A 22,503-nucleotide genomic window follows, 5' to 3' on the forward strand; every position below is an offset into this window, starting at 1 on the left:
AAAAGATAGCTTTCCCTAATACCTTTCCCTAATAATAGTGGAGGTGCCGTGGCCGAGTGGTCTAAGGCGCCTTGCTATATACTTAAAAAGTCCGGCCGCGGCACCTATGCCTGTGAGCAAGGCATTTAATGTGCAATGCTCTTTTATCCTGCTTTCAAATGCTATAGGCAATTAGGCATTATTGGTAACTTGGTGTGCACTTGTTTAATATATATATATCTCGTTTCCACTGTCGTGCGATCATTTACGAAAGCCACGATTGGCCTTTCGTAACTGATCGCGAAACTTTTTGAACCATTAAAATAAAGTCTATGATCAACATGATCGCATCATATCGTATCAGATCAGTCGTGGCAATCGTGATCAACACGATTGCCACGACTGACCTGATACGATATGATGCGATCTGATACGATCACTACGACTACTCCACGATTGAGACCACCGTTTCAATCGCAGCGCAAAAAGTGACAGTGGGAGCTAGGCATTACTCGCTGCGCTTTCTCGAATGATAAGAATAAAAATGAAACCTTTGGCAATTTAGATCAGTAAAGCGCAAAATAGGGTCATGTTTGAGAGTTTGCATTTCGCATTTTGATTCTCTTGTCTAAATTGCTAAGCCGGGCCAAAAAAACTCAACCATTTTTTGTTGTTCTTGACGCTCATTTTTTTCTGAATTCATGGAAAGTGAGAGCTTCCGCGCTTCGAGCTTAGAGAAATGGAAACTCTTGTCTCCTTTTTACCTGGTCAAGTTTATTCATCGCACAAAAGGTGATATTGATGAAGATGCCCTGAAACGTATCCTTAATGTGTTGAAGGTCAGAGCTTCCTTGCTTTTTGCGGGCAATTAAGACCCCCACTCTCTTGTCCCATTTCCTTCTGGGTGCGCTTCGCGCTCAGTAAAATACCCTTGGTGCCATCCAATACTATGACCCGCTGTATACACAAATGTGAGTGAAATAGAAATATTACATTTCCTATCCAACTAATTAATTCCAGATCTCTTTTCGCCTGTTTCCTAAAAGAAAATCACAAGATTAAAAAAAAAATTGAACATCGTATTGTTTTTTACCGTCGTGATCATTGCATGGAAAATTCTTCAACGAGTATGAGAGAACACACCTTTTAATATACATCTTAAGCAAAGTCACGTGATTATGATTATGCGAGAGACTAACCCTAAGAAATACCGGCATGAATATTATCGATATGTATGTATAAAATGTATGGCGTAGCACCCCCTCCTCCCATAGTGGCTCATTAACGCCTTTGTATACATTCCTTCTTTCACTAAGACTTCTACTCCTCCTTCTCCTTGACCCTTTTCTCCTTCTCCTTCTTCTTCTTCTTCTTCTTCCTATTTCTCTCTCTCTATTCCTTATCCATTCATTCATCTCCACCCCCCCCCTCATCTTCTCTTCGCATCGCGTGCCGTTCATATTTCCATCTCATCTTCAGACAATAACAATAGGCGTGCGTGTCGGGCCATCGCTCGGGTTTAATTGATCTCTCTGAGTAACGTCTAGACCACGACTTCCTGACAATGAAAGGGGAAAAGCTGAGTAAAAAAAAAAACTCCAGACAGCTTCAAGAAGTCGCAGAGAATAGATGCCTCAACTATCGTAAGGCAATTCCCGGAAAAAAAATTGTCAAGGCTCTGGGCATGTTGCCCGCAGAGCTGTCACTGAAACGCATATAATTTTCACGCCTTCCTTGTTCCTTGGCGCGCTGCGACGGGTATAACCAAGAAGTAGATTGTGACGACATTGTCATAAGTTAAAAATAATCTCCAGTCTCCCTCGTTTTGAAGATGTGTCGAGTAGATTGTCGTATTTATTTCTCTCCAAGCAAAAATATTAGTTTGTCCTGACGTGACATTGATGTTCAAATATTTGCTAAGTTCGGCACGTGAACGTCTGATTCGATGAGCGCATAAAACGTTCAGCGAATACTGCAGGGGCCGCGGAACCGGGGGGGGGGGGGCTGGGGGGGCTTCAGCCCCCCCCCCCCCACTTTATTCCAAAACCGTGTACAAAAACGTAAAAATGACCATATGATTGTGATTTTTAGCATGGTCAGCCCCCCCCCCACTTTGAAAACCGTTCCGCGGCCCCTGTACTGCATGTGTTGTATAGGTCCATGATAAGACTGTAAAGTAGACATGAATCCCCGTGGAAATGAAAACACAATGGCTTATACAAAATATCATCTAACAAGGGGCAATACTTCATTTCTTAATCTTTCATATTTGCTGCCAGAGTGCCTTCGTCCCACATACAGCCATCGAATTAGATGCGACGCACTTTTTACTACCCCCTGCAAATTTTGAACCAAAAAAAAAAAATCGACTTTGTATTTTGTAACTGTCTGAGCCATTTTGGTTTTGATCCGACCTTATCCAGATTCAGAATGCATTTTGCAAAAGAGATTGGTTAAAATAACTAATCTGTTAGGGAATATGTGTTCGACAGATGAATAATGGTCTAAATTAACGAACATTTTGGTACATACTAACCAATAAATTGAATGGTCTTGACAATGATCAGACACATATCCACTAACACATTTGAAATTTTGACCAATTCCTTATAAGAGTGTAACAAACTTGAATTTGCTGGCAAAATTTGGTCTATTCATGTCGTTTTTTCCAAACAATGAAAGCCCACTCTCTCATTTTATTCTAAGATGTAATTTCAAAGAAACGGTGTTACAAAGCTAAATCGATTTGTCTAATCTCGCTATAAGCAAGATATTTTGTTCAGACGGTATACTATATATATCCGTAAATGTGACACAAAGTCTAATATATTTATTTCTAAATCTTATTCTTGCCTTCAAATAAATTATTTTTTTCATACATTCTTCCTAGAATAATTTAAAGGTTAAATTGTATATCCTCAAACAAATTTTGACGAGGCCGCCATCATTATCAAACCTAATCGCTTACGATGGCGGTCTCCTGCATTCTTCTAAATTTTGTTAAATGAATAATATATATGTTTTGTTATTTATTTTCATTGCTTATGTTACGACCACAGTATTGTTATATATTTATTACCTCTGTATATATTATATTATCTCTGATGAGAATGCAAAGTCAAGTCAAATCAAATCGAATCGAATCAAATACTTAAGTTAATAACTTTGACGTTTTATAATTTTTATCCCACGGCGATTTAACAATGATTTTTCACTACTTGATGACGATCTTGTCAAGAAGAATTACATAGCACGCTTCGACACCTTATTTAGGAGACTTAAAGGGATGATCCGGGCTGAAAGTATTTATATATAGCTTAATAAATAGAGTAGAATTCACTGAGCAAAATGCCGAAAAATTCATCAAAATTAGGTTAACAAATAACAAAGTTATTGAATTTGAAAGTTTAGCAATATTTTGTGAAAACAGTCGTCATGAATATTCATTAGGTGGGCTGATGATCTCACATCCCCACTTGTTCTTTTGTATTTCATTATATGAAATTGGGTTTATTCAAATTTTTTCCTCCAAGAACTAGAAAATTCGATCGACAACTGATTTAGTGCACGAGATATTTATTGCTGCAACTTATTTCATTATAAGGGAGGCATATTATTCACACAAGTATGAAATAATGAAAAAAATATGATTTTGTGTAATAACATAAGAAAACGGAAAGTGGAGATATGACATCATCAGCTCACCTAATGAATATTCATGACGATTGTTTTCACAAAATATTGCTAAACTTTAAACTTCAATAACTTTATTATTTGTTATCCGATTTTGATGAAATTTTCGGCATTTTGCTCAGTGAATTCTACTCTATGTATTAAGATATAAATATTTTCAGCCCGGACCATCCCTTTAATAGGTAAAGAGAAGGGGAAACGTTGAGCGAAAGTGTCAAACAAGCAAAACAAAATCATATACTAATCTTCATTGACATTCTGGCGGGATGCCCCTTCCCAATTTCAATATATTTCTAAATATCAAAACTATAAGATTTTCCGACGCTTTAATCTTGAATGACCTCGCTCGCTTCACCAGTGCACGTTTAGTCAGGCGCGGATCTAGCTTTTTTTCCAAGAAGGGGGGGGGGGGGCGCTTGACCGAGAAATTTGACGAGCAAAAAGCAAAAAAAAGTTTCAATACCAAATGAAGTTCATTTTGGTGCCGCGAAATTTGATAGCACATAAAAGGGCTTGACTCCAAAATGTAGTTCATTACTTTTTTTTACTTCAAGTTTCATTTATTTCTCCTCAAGAGATCAAGATAAAAATACATGAAAAAATAGACAATGTAAATACAATGTACAACAAATTTAAAGAAAGTGAGGAAGGTAATGGCCAAAAAGGAAGAAACCTTGTGTGAGGCCAACCCATAACAAAAATTTTATTCAAAGAAATATTAAAAACATCATATAATCACAAGTCAATGAGAAAAAACAAAAAACATAACAAACAAACACCTAAGTAAACCTTAACCGAATGAAAATGGGGGGAACCAAAAATAAATCTAAGGCTTAGACAATAAAAATGTTTTGTATTTCCTTTTAAAAACAGATACCGAAGGGCTTGATTGAATGTCAGAAGGGATTGAGTTCCAAATAACTGGTCCTTGATAAAATATACTGTTTTTGAAAATGGAAGTACTGCACTGTGGAATATGGATATTTTGGGCATTTCTTGTTGAATAAGTATGTACAGATGTGTTTAATAAAAAATAATTCTTAAGGGAATTAGGCAAGAGATCCTTTTTATAGAAAAACATGAAAAGTGCAATATTATTTTATTACTTGGCAGCCCAAGGGGAGGGGGAGGGGTTTGAACCCCCTAACCCCCCCGTAGATCCGCCACTGTCGTTATGAATCCATTCCAGAAAGAGATAAAGGTCAGACATGAGATTGTGCTGTTAGGAAATGATGGATATTTTAGTGGTGATGCCCCTTTTGGTTGATTCTCAGATTTTTTTAAAAATATATTTATTTTTCTACTTTTTTTGCGGGGTATTCACATGTATTGTCTATCTACATGCATTTCCTTATTCATATTTATTAATAACTATTCATTATTTTATTATTACTATTATTATCATTATCATTATTATTATTATTAGTAGTAGTAGTAGTAGTAGTAGTAGTAGTAGTAGTAGTATGATTATTTTATTATTATTATTGTTATCATTATTGGTTTGGGGTGGTTTTACCTTACAAAATCCCCCCCCCCCCCCATTTATGAAATCCTAGATCCACCTGTACATAACAAACAAAGATGACGATGATTATAATTGGTATGCTATACATCGATATGAAATTAATACGATCAAGGAGGTAAGAAACAGTGCATAAATTATACCCATCATGAAAACTATAGCGTTGGTGTAATAATACCACGGAACAGTCCCGACCAGACATATTATGAAACGTGTATATTCGCTTTAACCGAGGAGGTTCCACATATTACTTTGACTGCAAATTAAAGAGCGATGACTTCACAAACTGGAGACTCACGACTGTACAAGAAACACGATTTTATCTGCCATTTTGACCCTTTTTGATAACTTTCGTTGCTCTAGTTCCTCTGTTCCTCAAACTTTTATATACATCCCGCAGGCACATCAATGTTATTTTTTTACTTTCAAATAATCATGTTTCGTTCTAATGCAAAATTCAACCGAATATGATGATAAGTAGTGATTCAAGCTTTCTCGGAAATGCGATGATCGAACGTTTAGGGTGTAATGACGCATTAGTGATCTTTAATTCATGAAAATATGAAAAAGCGTTGGGCGTTTGTATTTGACTTTTTTGTAGTTGTTTAAGGGCATTTTTTTCTTGAATGGGGCACTATGCATGTCATCAGAGCTGTAATGCTCAAACCCATCAATTAAACAGATAATAAACGATGTTGATCTAATTATTGTATACCGGAGCATCCATGTTTCCTATTTTTTGAGGTTCCATGCATTTCTTTGGTATGGGTCATCAACGAAAATTCAATAAATGAAATGTTTGCTGGCATGCAGTCACGCCTGTGACTTTTGGTGGCGTATGGCACCATCAATGCCAATATGCCCATCTGATAATTATAAGTATTTAGAAAAAAGTGATATATATATGTTTTTGCAGTATTACTTTTTATACATAGAAGTGTTGTGGCTCAGTTGATAATTCTTCGGACTTTGAACCAACACAAGGTCCGGGGTTCAAATCCCACCGGAGCACTCGCGTCCTTCGGCAAGGCGTTTATCTATACATTTGCCACTCTCCACCCAGGTGTAGTAAATGGTCGAGCGTCCAATCAGGATAGCCGCGTGTTAAAGGGATGGTCCGGGATGAAAATATTTATATCTAAATAAATAGAGTAAAATTCACAAAGAAAAAATGCTGAAAGTTTCATCAAAATCGGATAACAAATAACGAAGTTATTGAATTTTAAAGTTTATCAATATTTAGTGAAAACAGTTTATGCACATCATCGTGAATATTCATCAGGTGGGCTGATGATGTCACATCCCCACTTTCCTTTTTCTTATGTTATTACATGAAATATAAGAGTTTAATTTTGTGAATGATGTGTCTCCATTATGATGAAATAAGTTGCGGCAATAAATAACTAAAGCATTTAATCAGTTGTAAATCCTATTGTTTTAGTTCTTGGTAGAATTTTTTTTGAATAAACCTAATTTCATACAATAAAGTACAAAAGAACAAGTGAGGATATGACATCATCAGCCCACCTAATGAATATTCATGAAGACATACCTAGAACTGCATATTTCAATGGAAAACTGCAAATCTTTAAAATTCAATAACTTTATTTGTTATCCGATTTTGATCAAATTTTCAGCATTTTGCTCTGTGAATTTAACTCTATGTATTGAGATATAAATATTTCTAGCCTGGACCATCCTGTGTATATATAGCCGGGTTAATAGTATGCAGCGCTTACAGACATTAGCGCTATATAAATATCACATATCATTATTAACATTATTATTACATGTATTATTATTATTATTATTATTATTATCAATATTATTATTATTATTATTATTATTATTGTTGTTGTTGTTGTTGTTATTATTATTATTTTTTTGTATTACACATATTTAGGCACTTAATAGAACTATAAATTAATGTATGGGTGTGTTGGTGTGTGTGTGGGCGTGGAAATGTCGTGTTCAACACTTTCATCAGTGCATTGTTATTTATGTGCAAAGTTTTTCTATTTTATGAACCAATTTAGATCATAACTGACATGCCAAAGAAAAGAGCAAAAGATATTTAATACTGACAGGCTATTTCTTTCGAAATAATATCCTTAAAAGTAATCAATATCATTAAAATAAAAACAGGACTGTATATGTCAGCAAGTCGGCCATAATGTATCAATTAATCAATTTACACATTTATTCAAACTCTATTTTATATAAAAAACAACTTTAAAAGATATCAATAAACAGAGTAAGGGTTAGTCTTTTGCGCGAATTTACTTTCCATCGTTTCCATCCATGCTGTTTATATTTTCATTTCATCGGTCATTCGTCTGCGAGCCAGACAATAAGAAAACCTGCACTTTTGTTCCGTCTGTTCACCAAAGTATGCCTAATGAACAGACATACAAGGTCTATCAATAAATGAAATAGGGGAGATGGAAATGAAATATGATTTTTATGTCTGTATCCCTTAGAAGGTTTTGTATCAAGTATAGCAGTGAACAATAACCAATGATTTGATAACCGTTTTGGGTCCACTTTTACGCAATCATTATTATTATTATTATTATTATTAATAATTTCTCTAACCCTCTCCCCCATATGTCTTCCTGTCTCTCTCTATAAATCTCCCTTTCTTTCTCTCTTTCACTTTCTCTTACCAGACCCTCTCAATTGTTATTCCTATCGCCCTCTCTATCTCTCCATCAAGGGTTTGATGACACGAGATCATATTTTTTTCAGAGCCAGACATGAAATGGTAAAGCTATATTGAAATGTCAAGCGATTTGATCGGCCATTTACCTTCATATAGAAACCCATACGCATTTTCCAACAAGTGTCATTTGTTTGATGTTGAAGAGAGACGTCCTTTGCAGGGGAACACCCAGACTAAAATCAAAACGATTCGTAAAAGTAGAGCATAAAAAGGTATAATATTGAAAAATTCATCAAAATCATCAGATGGGGCATTTTTTTCATAAATAATAAAGCGAAAACGGGAACAGAATTATGAGAGTGATACCTGGGCGGAATTAATGAATTCAGATATTTAAGCATGATTAGCATAAATATATTGCACAATTTTCTACTCATGATCTGCAAATCGATCAATCTAGTTCATTATTTTGTTGATAAATATGATAATTTTGAAGAGCATTGGCTATGGTTTAATATGATACACCCTTCACATGTCTTTCGATAGGCACTATTCATCAAATTTCATAAATGTGTACATGAATAATCACAATGTCATTCAGCTAAGAGAAATAACAAGAATTTAAAAAAAAATTGTGCATATGAATAATCACAATGTCATTCAGCTAAATGAAAAGACAAGAATATATATTGTTTACTGAATATTATTTCAAAATCTATCATAAAAGTGGGTATTTATGTTGCAAGCGTCACGGTTTTTGCTCACTCGCGGCTTTTTTGGAAAATATGTCCCTTACCCTGTGTCTGCCCCTCAAATTTTTGGCGTATGTACGCCTCTGTTTGCAAACATAGTCATACATCAACATAATTAAAGAAATTTCTTGAATATAATTGGAAGGATAAAGCACACTAAAAATAATAATGAAAACAGTATGTACTGATCGTTCAGTATATCACTACCTTGAATCCGCCACACCTGAACGACCATCATTAATTTGTCTGCGATTTGAAAGAAAGGGCTGTCCAATTACACGGTTGCTGCCGAGCTTAGTGTTTATTTTGGAGATATAGAATATACTTCCGAGGGTGGGAAGGTTGGGCGTGGGAGAGCTTGAAATGGATCAAGGTTGATAGGATGGGAGGGGTTCAGAAACAAGGGATGTGGGGATGGATGGAGAGAGGGGGTCGAGGGGTTGGGACCACTGGCAGATCCAATGGGACACAGCCGACCCGTGCCCCCCCCCCCCCCTTTGAGAGGCACAATTAAATGTGTAATGTAAAAATACCGTTTAAACAGAAGTGTCCCCCCTATTGAAAGTGAAGACCTTTTTTTTTTGGCTGGTCAATTTTTCATCGGGAAAATGTGCCCCCCCCCCCCTGCCGAAAAATCCTGGATCCGCCCCTGGTTGGGACTGAGAAGAGAGATTCACGGGAGAACGTAGGAGTGAAAAACAATGGGGAGAGTGGAGAAGAAGAAGTGAGAGACTGAGGGAGAGAGAGAGAGAGAGAGAGTGCATGTGGGCGGGGTTAACAAGGGAAGCGATTAGGGGCGGGGTTTCATACCCCATCGTACATCGTCATGAACGAAATCCTTGTCACAAGGGGCGTAGAGAGGGTGAAAGGGGGGGGGGGGTGAGAAGTTGCATCCCCGAAATTTCCGGGTGAGTGATGCAGTGCATAATCAACACTCCCAGGTTTCAAGGTGAAATATATATTAAAAATTGGCACGATATTCTTCAAATGATATAAACTTATAAATTGTTAGTATACTATTAAACATTACACGATGAAATCGAATCAGAAAAGTCAATTTTTCATACTCGCTTCTATCAATCTCTATATTTAGTTTTTTTTTATGATTAGGCAGGAGGAACTGTTCACACACTCACATAATTTATGGACATAGCTTACATGTATATACACACAAATACAAAAAAAAAATAATGATATTACTAATAATGATGAATAAAAACAAAATAAAAGACAAGAAAATTGAAAAAATTAAATGAGATTGAAAAAAGCAAAACAACGGTAAAATATGATATTATCATTAAAAAAATCTATCCGGCAAACTTAAATTCATCATTTTGAAAAGGTAAACATTTTTGCTTGTGTTCTTTGCTCGCTCAAAATTTTAAAGAAAATTTTGCCCCAAATGCCATTATTTAAATTTCATTTGATTTTATTTCTGCATTCACATCAGTATCAGAATTTCAAAATATACAATATACAAAGGTAATATTATAACAATACTTAGTAATAGCAGTAGTATAAGCAATGAAAGTAAATATCAAGAAGATGTATTATACATTTTACCAAATGGAGACCGCCATCGTGAGCGTTGGGCTTGATGATGATGATGACGGCCTATTCTGCAGACCTCACAAATATTTAGCGCATGACGTTACTACACACACCTACTTTTTCAACATGTTTTTATTAATGATTTCATTCAAATAATTTACATAAACTCAAGGTAAATAATTACAATAAAATTTACAAATCTTCATTTATATATATTAACGAGAAACTACAAGAATATCTACCAACATATACATATGTATTCCTGCACACCCACCCACACTTTCACACTCACCCACACCCACACTCACCCTCATAACACGTGTACATGTATACATCATCGAGTTGCCCTTTATGAATACCCCCCCCCCCTTGTAAGAAGACATATCTACGCCACAGCATGTCACGGTGTCTATGTACATAAATTGTGTGTAATGGCTCAGAAAATAACATGTCTAGACAGATTTAAATCTCCCCGATCATATAAAAAAAGCCATATAAGTCGAAAGCGTTAGGGTGTTCATTAAAGGATAAGATAAATGAAAATAATTATTTTCCCTATATTGTGATTGTAAATGAATTACTTTCCTTTTCCTAATGAAAAGCTTTCGCGTTTCCAAGAAATATCGCTACTGATAATTGCAATTGTATAAAGCCAGTGCATTTCAAAGTAGGTTATATTTTCTAAATGTGGGCATGCAAATATCATAATCTTCTCTTTTTTTGTTGTTTAAATTATGATTTATTGCAAAGTTTCCTATATTTTATAAAAGAAATTGTGTTTTTTCTTTATTCTACTGATCTCATAAGTTAAAAGTGTTAATCTATTGAGTCACGAGAAAGGTAATGATGTTGCACCCTGTTCTACATTGTGTCTATCTTAGATTAAAGTTCGATTGCATTATGTACTATCTTACCCTCAACATTCAAGGATTCGTTGTACAAAGCGTTTCGTTTAAATGCAACAAAAAAGAAGAAAAAAAATATTAGCGCAAGTCCCGAATACGCACATTTCATCGATTGAAAATCAAAGTTGTGCTCCATCTTTATACAGAGTTGTGTTTGATATCATCTTTTTTTTAGAAAAAGGAGGCTCCAGGTCGCCTCGGAAATGATCGTTTGTGTCGTAACTTCATACCCGGCAAATTATTTGCTTTCTACAAAGAAAACGAAAGCGATTGGGAAGAAGAAAATGAAACGAAACAAAGCAAGAATCTTCAAGGTGACAACGCCAGACTTGATCATTGTGATTCAGCAAACAGGATCAATGATGGACAGAGTGCATTCCAGTTTGAAGAGGAAGTAGTAACTGGCGTAAGGACATCTGACAAGAAGAACAATTATCAGGTGAACAAAACAGAGGGGTAACAACCCTAACATCGGATGAAACCAGAGGTTGGATGCGATCGATGAAAAATGTTGTGATGAATAACATGAATGTCATTGAGGGAGGATAAACAGAGAAAGTTGTTAAATGAGACGGTTTCTTTCATCACCCAAACTATAATCCCCACACCTTTTATCTCTCATTTATCCTTCTCCCGGCTCACACAGACAGAAGGTCGTATCCGGGGGTTGCAAATATAGCAACGTCGCGGAGAACAGAGGGCCGGCAAGGATGAGTCCAAAATAAGCCAAAATAACTTTCGTTTTACTTTTCGTAAAAAAAGGACTAAGGCCTTATTTGATGATTATTATTTTATTGATTTTTTTAATGTGGAAAATGGAGGATCCTTGGGTTCTGTGGATACAGATTTCATCCAAGCATCTCTTTCGAATATGGATGGAAATGTAATCCCATGAACCATCAAACTCTTTTTTTACTAGTACTTTGATCCAAGGGGGGGGGGGGGGGAGGCACAAGGGCAAGTGTCTGTTTTGTGGTGAGAACATTTTTTTAGGAGGTAAGATTTGAGAAATTTTGAAAACGGCGGTAATTTTAAGTAATAGTCCTACAGCGGGACATGAAAGTGAAAAATTAACACAATGTTCTGCTTCCCCCATTATTAATGGAATATTAGGCTTACACTCGGGCTAAAATATGAAAGGGTGAAAAGGGTAAATCACCCTTTGAAAGCGCTGAGGAGTGACACCACTTTTAATAAGGATAGAAAACACTGTCACTCATCGGCTATTTTCCACCCTCTTCACCTTTCGTGTTGTTAGAGTGTATTCATGGGTTTTATTTCACAAGACTGGGAACTATTGACTATAATCAGGAAAATGATTTATGTAATATAATAACATATTACAAACCAACTGATCACTTTGACATTTTCAGGGGGCAAGGAGAAGGTCTGGAAGAGGGTATCCCCTTTCCTTGGTAAGGCATCATTTTCTACGCACTGAGATAAAAACATAGGGTTAGGTCACGGAGCTTGGATGGGCAGAAAATGAAAAAAAATCAGATAAAAGATGTATAATAATATGTGCCCTTTCAGCAATTTTCAATAGAGGCCCTATGCATGAAGCAAATGAACACATATAGGCTAAGTTCTGAAATACATAAAAACAAAAGTATAGCAATAGCAGTCCACAACAAAGGAGTTTTTTTTCATTGGTTTTCCTTTTTTTCCTTTACTTCCTCTTTCTTCTCCCATCCCCCTTTCTATTCCAATCATTCGAAAAAATCACAGTGACGCCCCCCATGGCGATCCAGTCTCTGCACCACATAACATGCCAACCACCCCTGAAATACACCTTCACGATATCGACCATTAAATATCACTTATCGTTTAATTTTCATTACTTTTCAGCATCGATGATACAATAGCACCACAGATGAGAAAACCTTTGACCCGCTTTCACTCTCAAAGAGTTGTTTCACAAGCAAAAATCACTTTGAAAAGCCGATCGATTTGGTCTCGAAATGGGCTACGGATATTTCTTTTTATCTTCAGTTTTTTTTATGGAAAAGTTTCATGCAAATCTCACTTTCGTCCTCATTATGGTAGTCTACTCCCTCAAATAAAGAAATACGTGGCCTCATAACTCAAACACAAGTCATGACGACTGGTGATTTTGACCTTATTGCGGATTCTATATATAATCGATTTATTATCGTTCATTCACTTTTTTCCTTACTTCCGTAATCTTCGTGTGGCATGCCTGACATCTGGGGAGTGTTTCATCAACATTTTCATCCGACAAGTTTTCAGATCTGACATCTTTCTCTGATGTTGATTGGCTGAGAGGTACTGTTACTATGGTAACTGTGGGATAAAATGGGACTTGTCGGATAAAACGTCCGACAAGTCCTTTCATGAAACGCTCCCCTGATAATCTAAAAAAATCCGTCTCGAAATGTTTAAAACTTACCTTTGGTCGTCATAAATTTCATAGTTTGGTTGGTTTTCTTTGTTGGTTTGTTTGATCAAATTTTGTTGCCTTTTGCTATTAAAATGATAGTGAAAAAGCAAGAGAGGAAGAGGTCCTCTTTTACACCCCCCCCCCCCATCCAGTATAGAAAGGAAAGCTTAGCGTCATTCAGCGTTATCCTTCACGGTCTAATCCTCTTTTAGAGTAAAATGGATATGGGAGGTTACATTATCGATCGGACAAAGAACAACAACACTATTTCACTCGTATAATCATGATAATGGTGTCGATAGTGTTATAGATAGATCAAGTCAGATCAGACGACAATCTGGACCTTTATAATAAGTGTATATAGGTCATCATATCCTTATGATATATTCCATCGGTTTTGTCAATTTTCCCCGCTTTCCGATGTCCCACCTTGATAGGCTCCACAAATCGGGGGGGGGGGTGAAGCGACCACCCCTATAATTTTTCAGATGTGCTAAAATAATAAAAAGGACAAAACGAATGAAAGGAGAAGAAGAAGAAAAGGGAGAAAGTCGAGCAAACAAAAAATGATGGTCGTTTAACTCTACGTAATACCCTTATTATCAAATCAAAACCCTCTTAAATGTTATGTTATAGAAAATACAACCTTATTCATATTTTTTTATTGTTGAATATTTTGTTATGTACTATGTATTTTCTTGGTTATTTGTATTTGAAAAGTTGCAGAAACAATTAATGAAAATGAAAATGAAAAATGAATTGGGGTGCTATCATCCGTGTGGGTACAAGACTACTCTACTAAAAATATTGCATTGTGGGTAGTAACGTGGCCAGAATGTAGTAGTTGAGGATTTGAGGTGTATTTGCTTCAAAAAGAAAGTAATTTGGTATAATCCTCGATGACTCACTGATGAACGTATCATGCAGGTGTCTACCTAGTCAAAATAATATTACAAAAAAGGATATTCAATTTCTACTTAACCTTGCAAACTCTCAGAGTATCAATACACCCTTAAGGATAAACTCCAAAATCAATATTCAAAAGGGCTCTAAGCTGCTACTTTATTTCTTCTTCAAAATAGCAGATTTTCATTTTGATATGTTGGATCTAACAATACAAGTAGGCTCCATGTATCTATGATGATTGGGATGGTAATAAGTTGTCACTATGAGACTGTTCAGAGAGTGATTTTGGGAGGGTTTAGACTGCGTCATCCAACAATGTCGCCCATTAAGCACCCCTCCCCCGCTGACATGGGGGGGGGGGGTGTGATCATACACCCAGTTGAAACTGCCCCTCCCTGTCTTTTATTTTCTCTCTAGTTATTTATACCTGTTTTGTTTTCTTCCCAGTTATTACTAATGCCTATTATTTTCAACTTTTGTTTAAAATATTGAAAACAATATTTCTTCAGATTGACTTTCCATCCATTTTTCATGTAAAATACACAAAATCAATAATAACATAAATATAGTACATAAACAATGAATGTAAAATACAGTATGTAAATTATGTATTATATGAAAGAAGGCGTACAGCCCAGAAAGCAGGTACTTGCGGCGTCAGGATACGCCTGTAAAACTATATGACTAAACTATTTATGATATAAATACACTCTTTAAAAAATGAGATGTTCCATCAACAATTGAAAGGTTGGATGACATGGAGGAGTGACAACCTGTGGTGAATGTTGCATTTACCACTTTAAATGTTTCGACCCAACCTTAATGTTGGATTCAGCTTAATGCAAAGTTGGATAGAACATTTTAAATGGTTTTCACTCCTCCAACCTTTCTTGTTGATTTAACATTTCATTTTTGAAGAGTGTACTTTACAACAAGCCTTTTTTATTTTTTCTTACTCTAAGCAATAATTGCTTCCAAACTATTTTGATGAATACTTTCAATATAAATAAATATAACACACGATATAATACGCGAAAAAAATATATGAACCAATTTATCATTATTTTTTTTAAGAACAACTGCCAGTTTTAAAAATCTTGGAATCTCTTGCCAGATTACCTCAAAGAAACATCAACTACTAGTTCTTTCAGGAGAAAATATTAATTTTATCTCCTAAGTCTAAATAATTTCATCTTAATTTATGCCTTTTACGTGTTTATGTGTATGTTATTGTATTATGTCAGCTTTATGTTTGTATATGTTATTATTAGTTTTTGTAGCGGGGTATATATTTTTGATGCGTTTTTAAAGTGATGTGAATAAATTGAATTGAATGAATTGAATTATGTTAGAATGGGGCCACGTGCTCTGTAGGAGGTTATTTACTAACTCCCCCGAATGAAATCATCTTAAAAGTGGTTTGTATTTTTACCACATTTTGATAATTTATATACGATGAATTAAAAAAAAAATCTGCATTGAGGGGGGGGGGGACGTTGCATTAATATTTCATTCACTTGAATACGCTTTCGATATTTTTGTTTTCACTTTTTTAAATTTAATTCAATTTTAATTTAATTATTTTATTTAATTTCCAGGAACACAATTACGCTCATAACAATAGTAAATTTCAGTACACTGAACGGATTCACAGCCCTTTACGTATTTCATTTCATTTTATGTCCACTTCCAACATTTGTAATTTGTTTCGAATCTTTTGAAATACAGATATAAACATAAAATACACACAAACAAATTACGTACCAAAAATGTAGTCAATATTATAATACAAACAGGGTGGGAATAAGAGGGGGCCGCCTTATGACTTAAGGCGATAAAAGGTAGAAATCTTCATAAGATGTAGACATACGACCCTATACACATAAGGGAAAATGAACCTATTGATACTTCTTTCATTACATTTTCTCCCTCTCCCTGTGGGGTTCCTGGTGACCCTCCCCCTCTCTTTCTCTCTCTCTATCTATCTGTTCCTCCCTCACATGACCCCCTCCCTCCCTCCCTCCTTCTCCCTTTGTCTGTCTGTCCTTACATGTACGTCTAACTTTGTCGCTGCATACTTTTCCTCTTCATTGTCTAGAAATTTGTTCTCATTATCACCTCCGTAATTGATTTGTATCATATTGCTTCTTTTAACCGACGCTTTTACAATCCCGTTTTACATAGTTATTGAGCATCCATCCCCTAAAAGCGCGCCTTTTTAAGAGGCGCGCTATCATTAAAAATATGACGTAATCAGACAGACGCCAATATGATGGTATCGATCCGAGAACCCTATAGTACCAGCGCGTTCTCAATGACCTTGCCTCATAAAGCGCCGGAGCAAAAATTAAACGAGAAAACCACCGTCTCAACGGAGAAGATATTATATCTCTTGTTGTCCCGCGAATTTACACTTCTCAGTCTGATATCGATTATGTCGTTAGTATCTCAGGTGAGTGATATCGATTGACTCTCGTCTGCGACCGTAATTAGTCGTGTGGAGTTGGCAAGGACGAGTTTATAACAAAATCTAAACCGGGGAGGGGGGGGGCATAGTGTTTGATGAGAAAAAATGCGATATAAAGGTGATCCACTAGAAGAGATAGAGATTGCCTTGGATAATGCTCCTGCCATTAGCGCTGGAAATTCCGATTAATTTTGTTCGTTTAATCTAGATCTATTATTACGACATGATGATCTTCGTCCTTCAGAAGTTTCGCCCATCTGGAATGTTCACGGTTGTATCTGTTGGATTATGAAGCAAATATAGGTCCATGATATATACTATACCAGAAAATATTGATATATTCAGATGAATTCATAGGTTAGTTTTAAAAGTCCTGATTTTGACCATTGAGTAATCGAAATGGTCGGAAAGAACCCCAATATGAATACTATATAAAGCCGAAATTATCCCTTTTCTTCCCCTCCTCCTCCTTCTCTTCCTCTTCCTTTTTATTGTTTTCGTCTTTCTTCCTTCCCCCCTTTTTTTATTCATCGCCTTATTAGAAAATTGAAATGATAAACGAGAAATCCCTTCATTTTATCCCCCATGAAGTGATCAAGTTTCTTCCATAACTCATCATTTTAATACTTCATTTTCATCTCGGAATTATAAAAAAAATTGTGGAACCAGTCATGCACTATTCTCTTCATTCATCTTTAAGCAAAATATATTGAAATTTCTTTTGACATTTCCCAGTTTTCATAGCGTAATATCATTTACCAATGGATTATGTAACAAAGTTTTAGTGCAGATTTTTTTTTTGTATTTTCGACGGGACCCATGTGGGTATAAGAAGGGATACAACATGGATTTTGCCCGGTATTTTTATTTTTTTTAATATAGAATGGCCGTGAAAGTGGCTCTTCATTTGCCACCTCCCTTTGAAAAATGGTCGCTTATGTCTATATTTAGGTAAGGGGGTAGCGGTCTTGACTCTATCCTAGAATTCTAAGTCCTAATTTTACAAAACAACATAATTTTGTCATCGCCCCCACTTCAATGGAAGCAATGATCACCACCCATTATTATATCCCCGTAACAAAATATATTTTTAGTCATAAGAAAAATTGTATTTATCAATATACGAGAGAGTGCAGTGCCGAGTAGGAAAATATCCAGGATGAGATTGCGATTTTTCACTGTTTAAATTTGCATTTGGGATTTTAAAGGCATATAGGGTATCCTGTAAACATCGTTGGAATGGTATAGATTATGACTTGTGTTGTTTATGTTTCCTGTATATAAGGGCTTTTTAAGGCGGGAGAGGAGACGGAACTCGATTTCACCCCTTGAATTATTCAATTAATTCAAATCAATTATCTATTTCATTTCCAAAGTGAACAATACAAATATAGATTAAAAATTATTGGGTCGCCTCCTCCACGTCCTGCATCCCTAATAGGAGAAAATAACAGAACGAAAGTGAGATAAATAACCACTTGAATGAAAAAGAGGGCGTTGACCGAGGAGGATTTTCAGGTCTGCTTATCACACGAAAAAAAAAAACTTTTGGTTTCATCCTGCTTAGCTTCAATGCGGTTAAATAAAATACGAAGGTTTTTAATTACACTGGAAAGCATTTAAAATCAATATATCGGTGTCATTGAAGACTTAATAATGTAATGCCAAAATAATCGAAAAAAAGGGGATCAACTAACCGATTTCCGATTTACCTTGCACAAGCAGTGTCAATCCAAAATCTCCCCGAATCCTTCTCTTTCCAAACTGTACTTTGTTTGATATCTTAGTGTAATATTAAAGTTGCTGATCGGTACCCCCCCCCCCCCCCTCTTTAGTGGAGGAGATGAAGATGAGAAAACAGTTTGTGTAAGTAGTGTTTTTTTTTTTTTTTAGCTAGGGATGTTCATGAGTGCATGTGTATGGGGGGGGGGGGTTACATTGTAATCTATCTATAAATATCCCAATATTATAAACTGTTTTTAAATAATGAAGGAGACAACAAAATTGTTTGATTGATGTGCGGTAATTCATTAATTTTTTACTTGTACCAAAGATTATTTTTGTCTATCCTGGTTCTCCAAATTCTGATATGATGAAATTAATCGCTTTGAGAATAATAACAATCTGAGTTCTTGAGACTGAAACACGCGTCTGGACCGTAAAACATGATGTGTTAATACCGACACCAGTTGGCGTCCCTTGAGGACCACATCCTGAGGTGTTAAAATGACACCCTAGAGTTTAAACATAACACCAAAGAGTGTTAAAGTAACAACCATAGATGTAATAACACCCATAAGTCTAATGAACAGTGGAAATTTAACACCGAAGTAAAATGACTGTTATGGTCCTATATGTACACCAATCAGCACCAAAGATTATGCCGTGTTAATAATCATCAAGGTATACTCGGCCATTGGTGACTACATACCATTGGAACTCTGATTTGAATAGTTGCATGAGCCCTGTTGCCATTGTTACCTGATAAATAATAACTTTTTATGCAACGGGTCTCGATCTCCAAGGTTATAGTCGCATGTCTGATGTCTGAGATGAAGTGTTTTATTGTATCGTTGTCAGTATCATCACTATTATCCTTATCAGGTTTAACTCACTTCAGAAGGTTGAACTCGGGAACAGGGCTCTATAGCTATAATCACACCAAAGAAACTGTCTCAAAACCTACCGATGATCTGTCATTGGAAATAACGTAATAGCTTTGATCGATCTGAGTCGTTTCGCTATCATGGCTATAGTGTGACTGTAGTATGAGTGAAGAGCAGTCTGATGGTAAACACTGCATGGATGATTGTGCAGGATTGGGTGTGGATGTGGGAGCCTTCAAAATCTTATCGCTACCGTTATTATCATTATTATTCTGCTGGCATTGGAATGAAAAAGAATACGATTATTGGCTTTTGTCTGCATGGAAAGTTAAGGAAATAAACGGAAAATTACATATAAAAGTATAGTATAATGGAATCGCCTCGACTGGCGAATTTAGAACTTTTTTTGCAGGGGCAGTGGTGGTGGGATGGGGGAGGGGGAGTGGGTACATGGCTCGGGTGTATAGTGTATCGCAGCGTCGGGTTGAAGATGACTTTCTAAACAAGATCTTAAAAAATGTGAAATTCTACCATGGTAGAAGGGATTGGGGTTGGGGGATTCGTCAACAATTAGATCCTTCATTGTATGGTTCAGTGCCAAATGTTTATTGACCTCGCATCGCAAAGTCCCTGGTTCGAAACCATATTATGCCTATTGATCGGTCCTCGCCACCTGTTAACCCCAATTGCACACCTATATCTCTGCGCTTAGAAAAGCATCAACAAACAATCCATACCGTTCAGTGATCCTCTACAGTTACGTGTATTGTTCAGTATTACAATACCTGTCACCAATAAATCATAATCATGTTCACCAATAAAAATACAATTTCATACAAGGCTGATGGGTTGAAGGCCCCCATGGTTATATAATCAAGATAAACTATGATATAGGGTCAGAGAATCCTTCCAAGTAGAATAGTCTATTATTTTCTTGACATGAAGGTCTCTTAATTATCCCATTCACAACAATTTTCAGGTACATAATACTCGTATTTGTGCCTAAGTTTGTTTTCATTTTTTCTTATCTTTTATTTATTTATTTATTTATTCATTTATTTATTTATTTATTTATTTATTTATTCATTTGTTTATTTATTTATTTACTTATTTATTTATTTATTCATTTACTTATTTATTTATTTATTTATTTATTCATTTATTTATTTACTTATCTATTTATTTATTCATTCATTTATTATTTATTTACTTATTTATTTATATATTTATATATCTATTTATTTATCTATTTATTCATTTATTTGCTATTATTATATATTTTTTGGGGTATTGAATTAATGTCTTGTCGAGGGGTGTCACGAAACTTGGCTCGGATTTGAACCCTTAAACTTATCGATTGACGGCGTAAAAAGGATCGCACAGATCGATAAAAGCAAACACTCCTCCCCACCATCATCGTGATCATGGCCATCATGTTTAAAGAGGATGTGCCATCAGGACTGTGTGCCATAAATAAAGTCGTGTTAATGCAGTGATGGACAGTCAATTTAAGTGACAGGAGCACCAGGGGGTGTTTCATAAAGCTGTTCGTAAGTTAAGAGTGACTTTAAGAACGACTGGTGATCCTTTCTTGTGGTAAATGGTATATTAATTGGCGATGGTTAAGCGCATGAGAAAGGTTCACCATTCGTTCTTAAAGTCGCTCTTAACTTACGAACAGCTTTATGAAACGGCCCCCAGCTATCACTTCAATGGTAAATGTAGCATAATAGCTCGGTGTTGTTGCAGCGGCGTACGGGGGGGGGGGGCATGGGGCCATGTTCCCAAAAATTCAACGACCAAGAAAAAAAGGAGGAGAAGGAAGAAAGGGAAAGGAAAAGGTTTATAGAGACATGATGTTATGAACTTTTGAATATTATTTAAAAATTTAACAAAATATCAGATTTTCGATCATTTTTTTAAAGATAAAAATATTTGCTCGGTCGCTTCGCTCGTTTGGGACTCCACACACGCAATGTTGTACCCCTTATTTTCTTCATCCCATCACGCCACTGTTATGTTATCACGGTTATGATTGAAATCTTTCACTTACACATGGATCGTCTCTTGAAGGCCATCTATAATGATACTCCCTTTTTTACACCTTCATTTCAAAGGAGAATAATCCCAAAATTTGAGTCCTTCTAAAGTAAACATGATCCAACTTATTGTGATTCGTGTTATTTTATCAAACATGGATGTCACAGGCGTCTTCAGTTACCAGTCAAAATGTGTACAGTTATCCTCTCCAGAATTTGTATCTGGTGCCTCTACATTGCCCCCCCACCCCCATCTGAAAATCACGACACGACATCAGGGAACTTCGAGCAGGTGCGGATCTAATAGGGAGGGACTGATTTTCATCCTAACCCCTCCCCTAATAGCAAAGATAAACATACTACTATTGCTATACGGAGAGCATTTTCCTGCTGACCCTTTTTTTACAAACAGGAAAATATAAAAGGGTTAGAAAGGGGAGTGGGGCACTCCTGCCCCCGATTTGCGCCTGCTTCCGAGGTCCCTACCTTCAACAGGTATGGGACCTCCGATGAAAAAAAAAACATTGCTTGTATTCGGTCCTATACTTATGACCCAAGATATCCCCTATAAAGAACAAGTTCACCCCAACAAAATATTGATTTGAATAAAACAAAATATCTAACAAACATAATACTGAAATTTCAACAAAATTAGGTTTAAAATTTAACTTTAACTTTCTCTTAATTTAACTAAACAGTTATATATGATTATAGTCAGAATGCAAATGAGGGGACTGATAATATCACCCACTCAATATTGGTTTTGCATTTTCTTGTAATATTGTAATTTTCCTAATTTTCTCTTCAAAGTTTTATTCCTCCCTGGAAATATGATATCCCCAAAGGATATTACCATTGTGTTAACATTTCATGGATCAAATCTGTAAAATAAACAACGAATTGTATAATTCAAACAGTAAAAAGCAAAAGAAAAAGTGAATTCGGGACATATCGACTCTTTTATTCGCACGTCACTGATTTGTGCATATACTGTTTTGTAAAAAATAAGCGAAATTTGAC

Source organism: Lytechinus pictus, chromosome 2, assembly GCF_037042905.1.
Source record: "Lytechinus pictus isolate F3 Inbred chromosome 2, Lp3.0, whole genome shotgun sequence".
Lineage (NCBI taxonomy): Eukaryota > Metazoa > Echinodermata > Echinoidea > Temnopleuroida > Toxopneustidae > Lytechinus > Lytechinus pictus.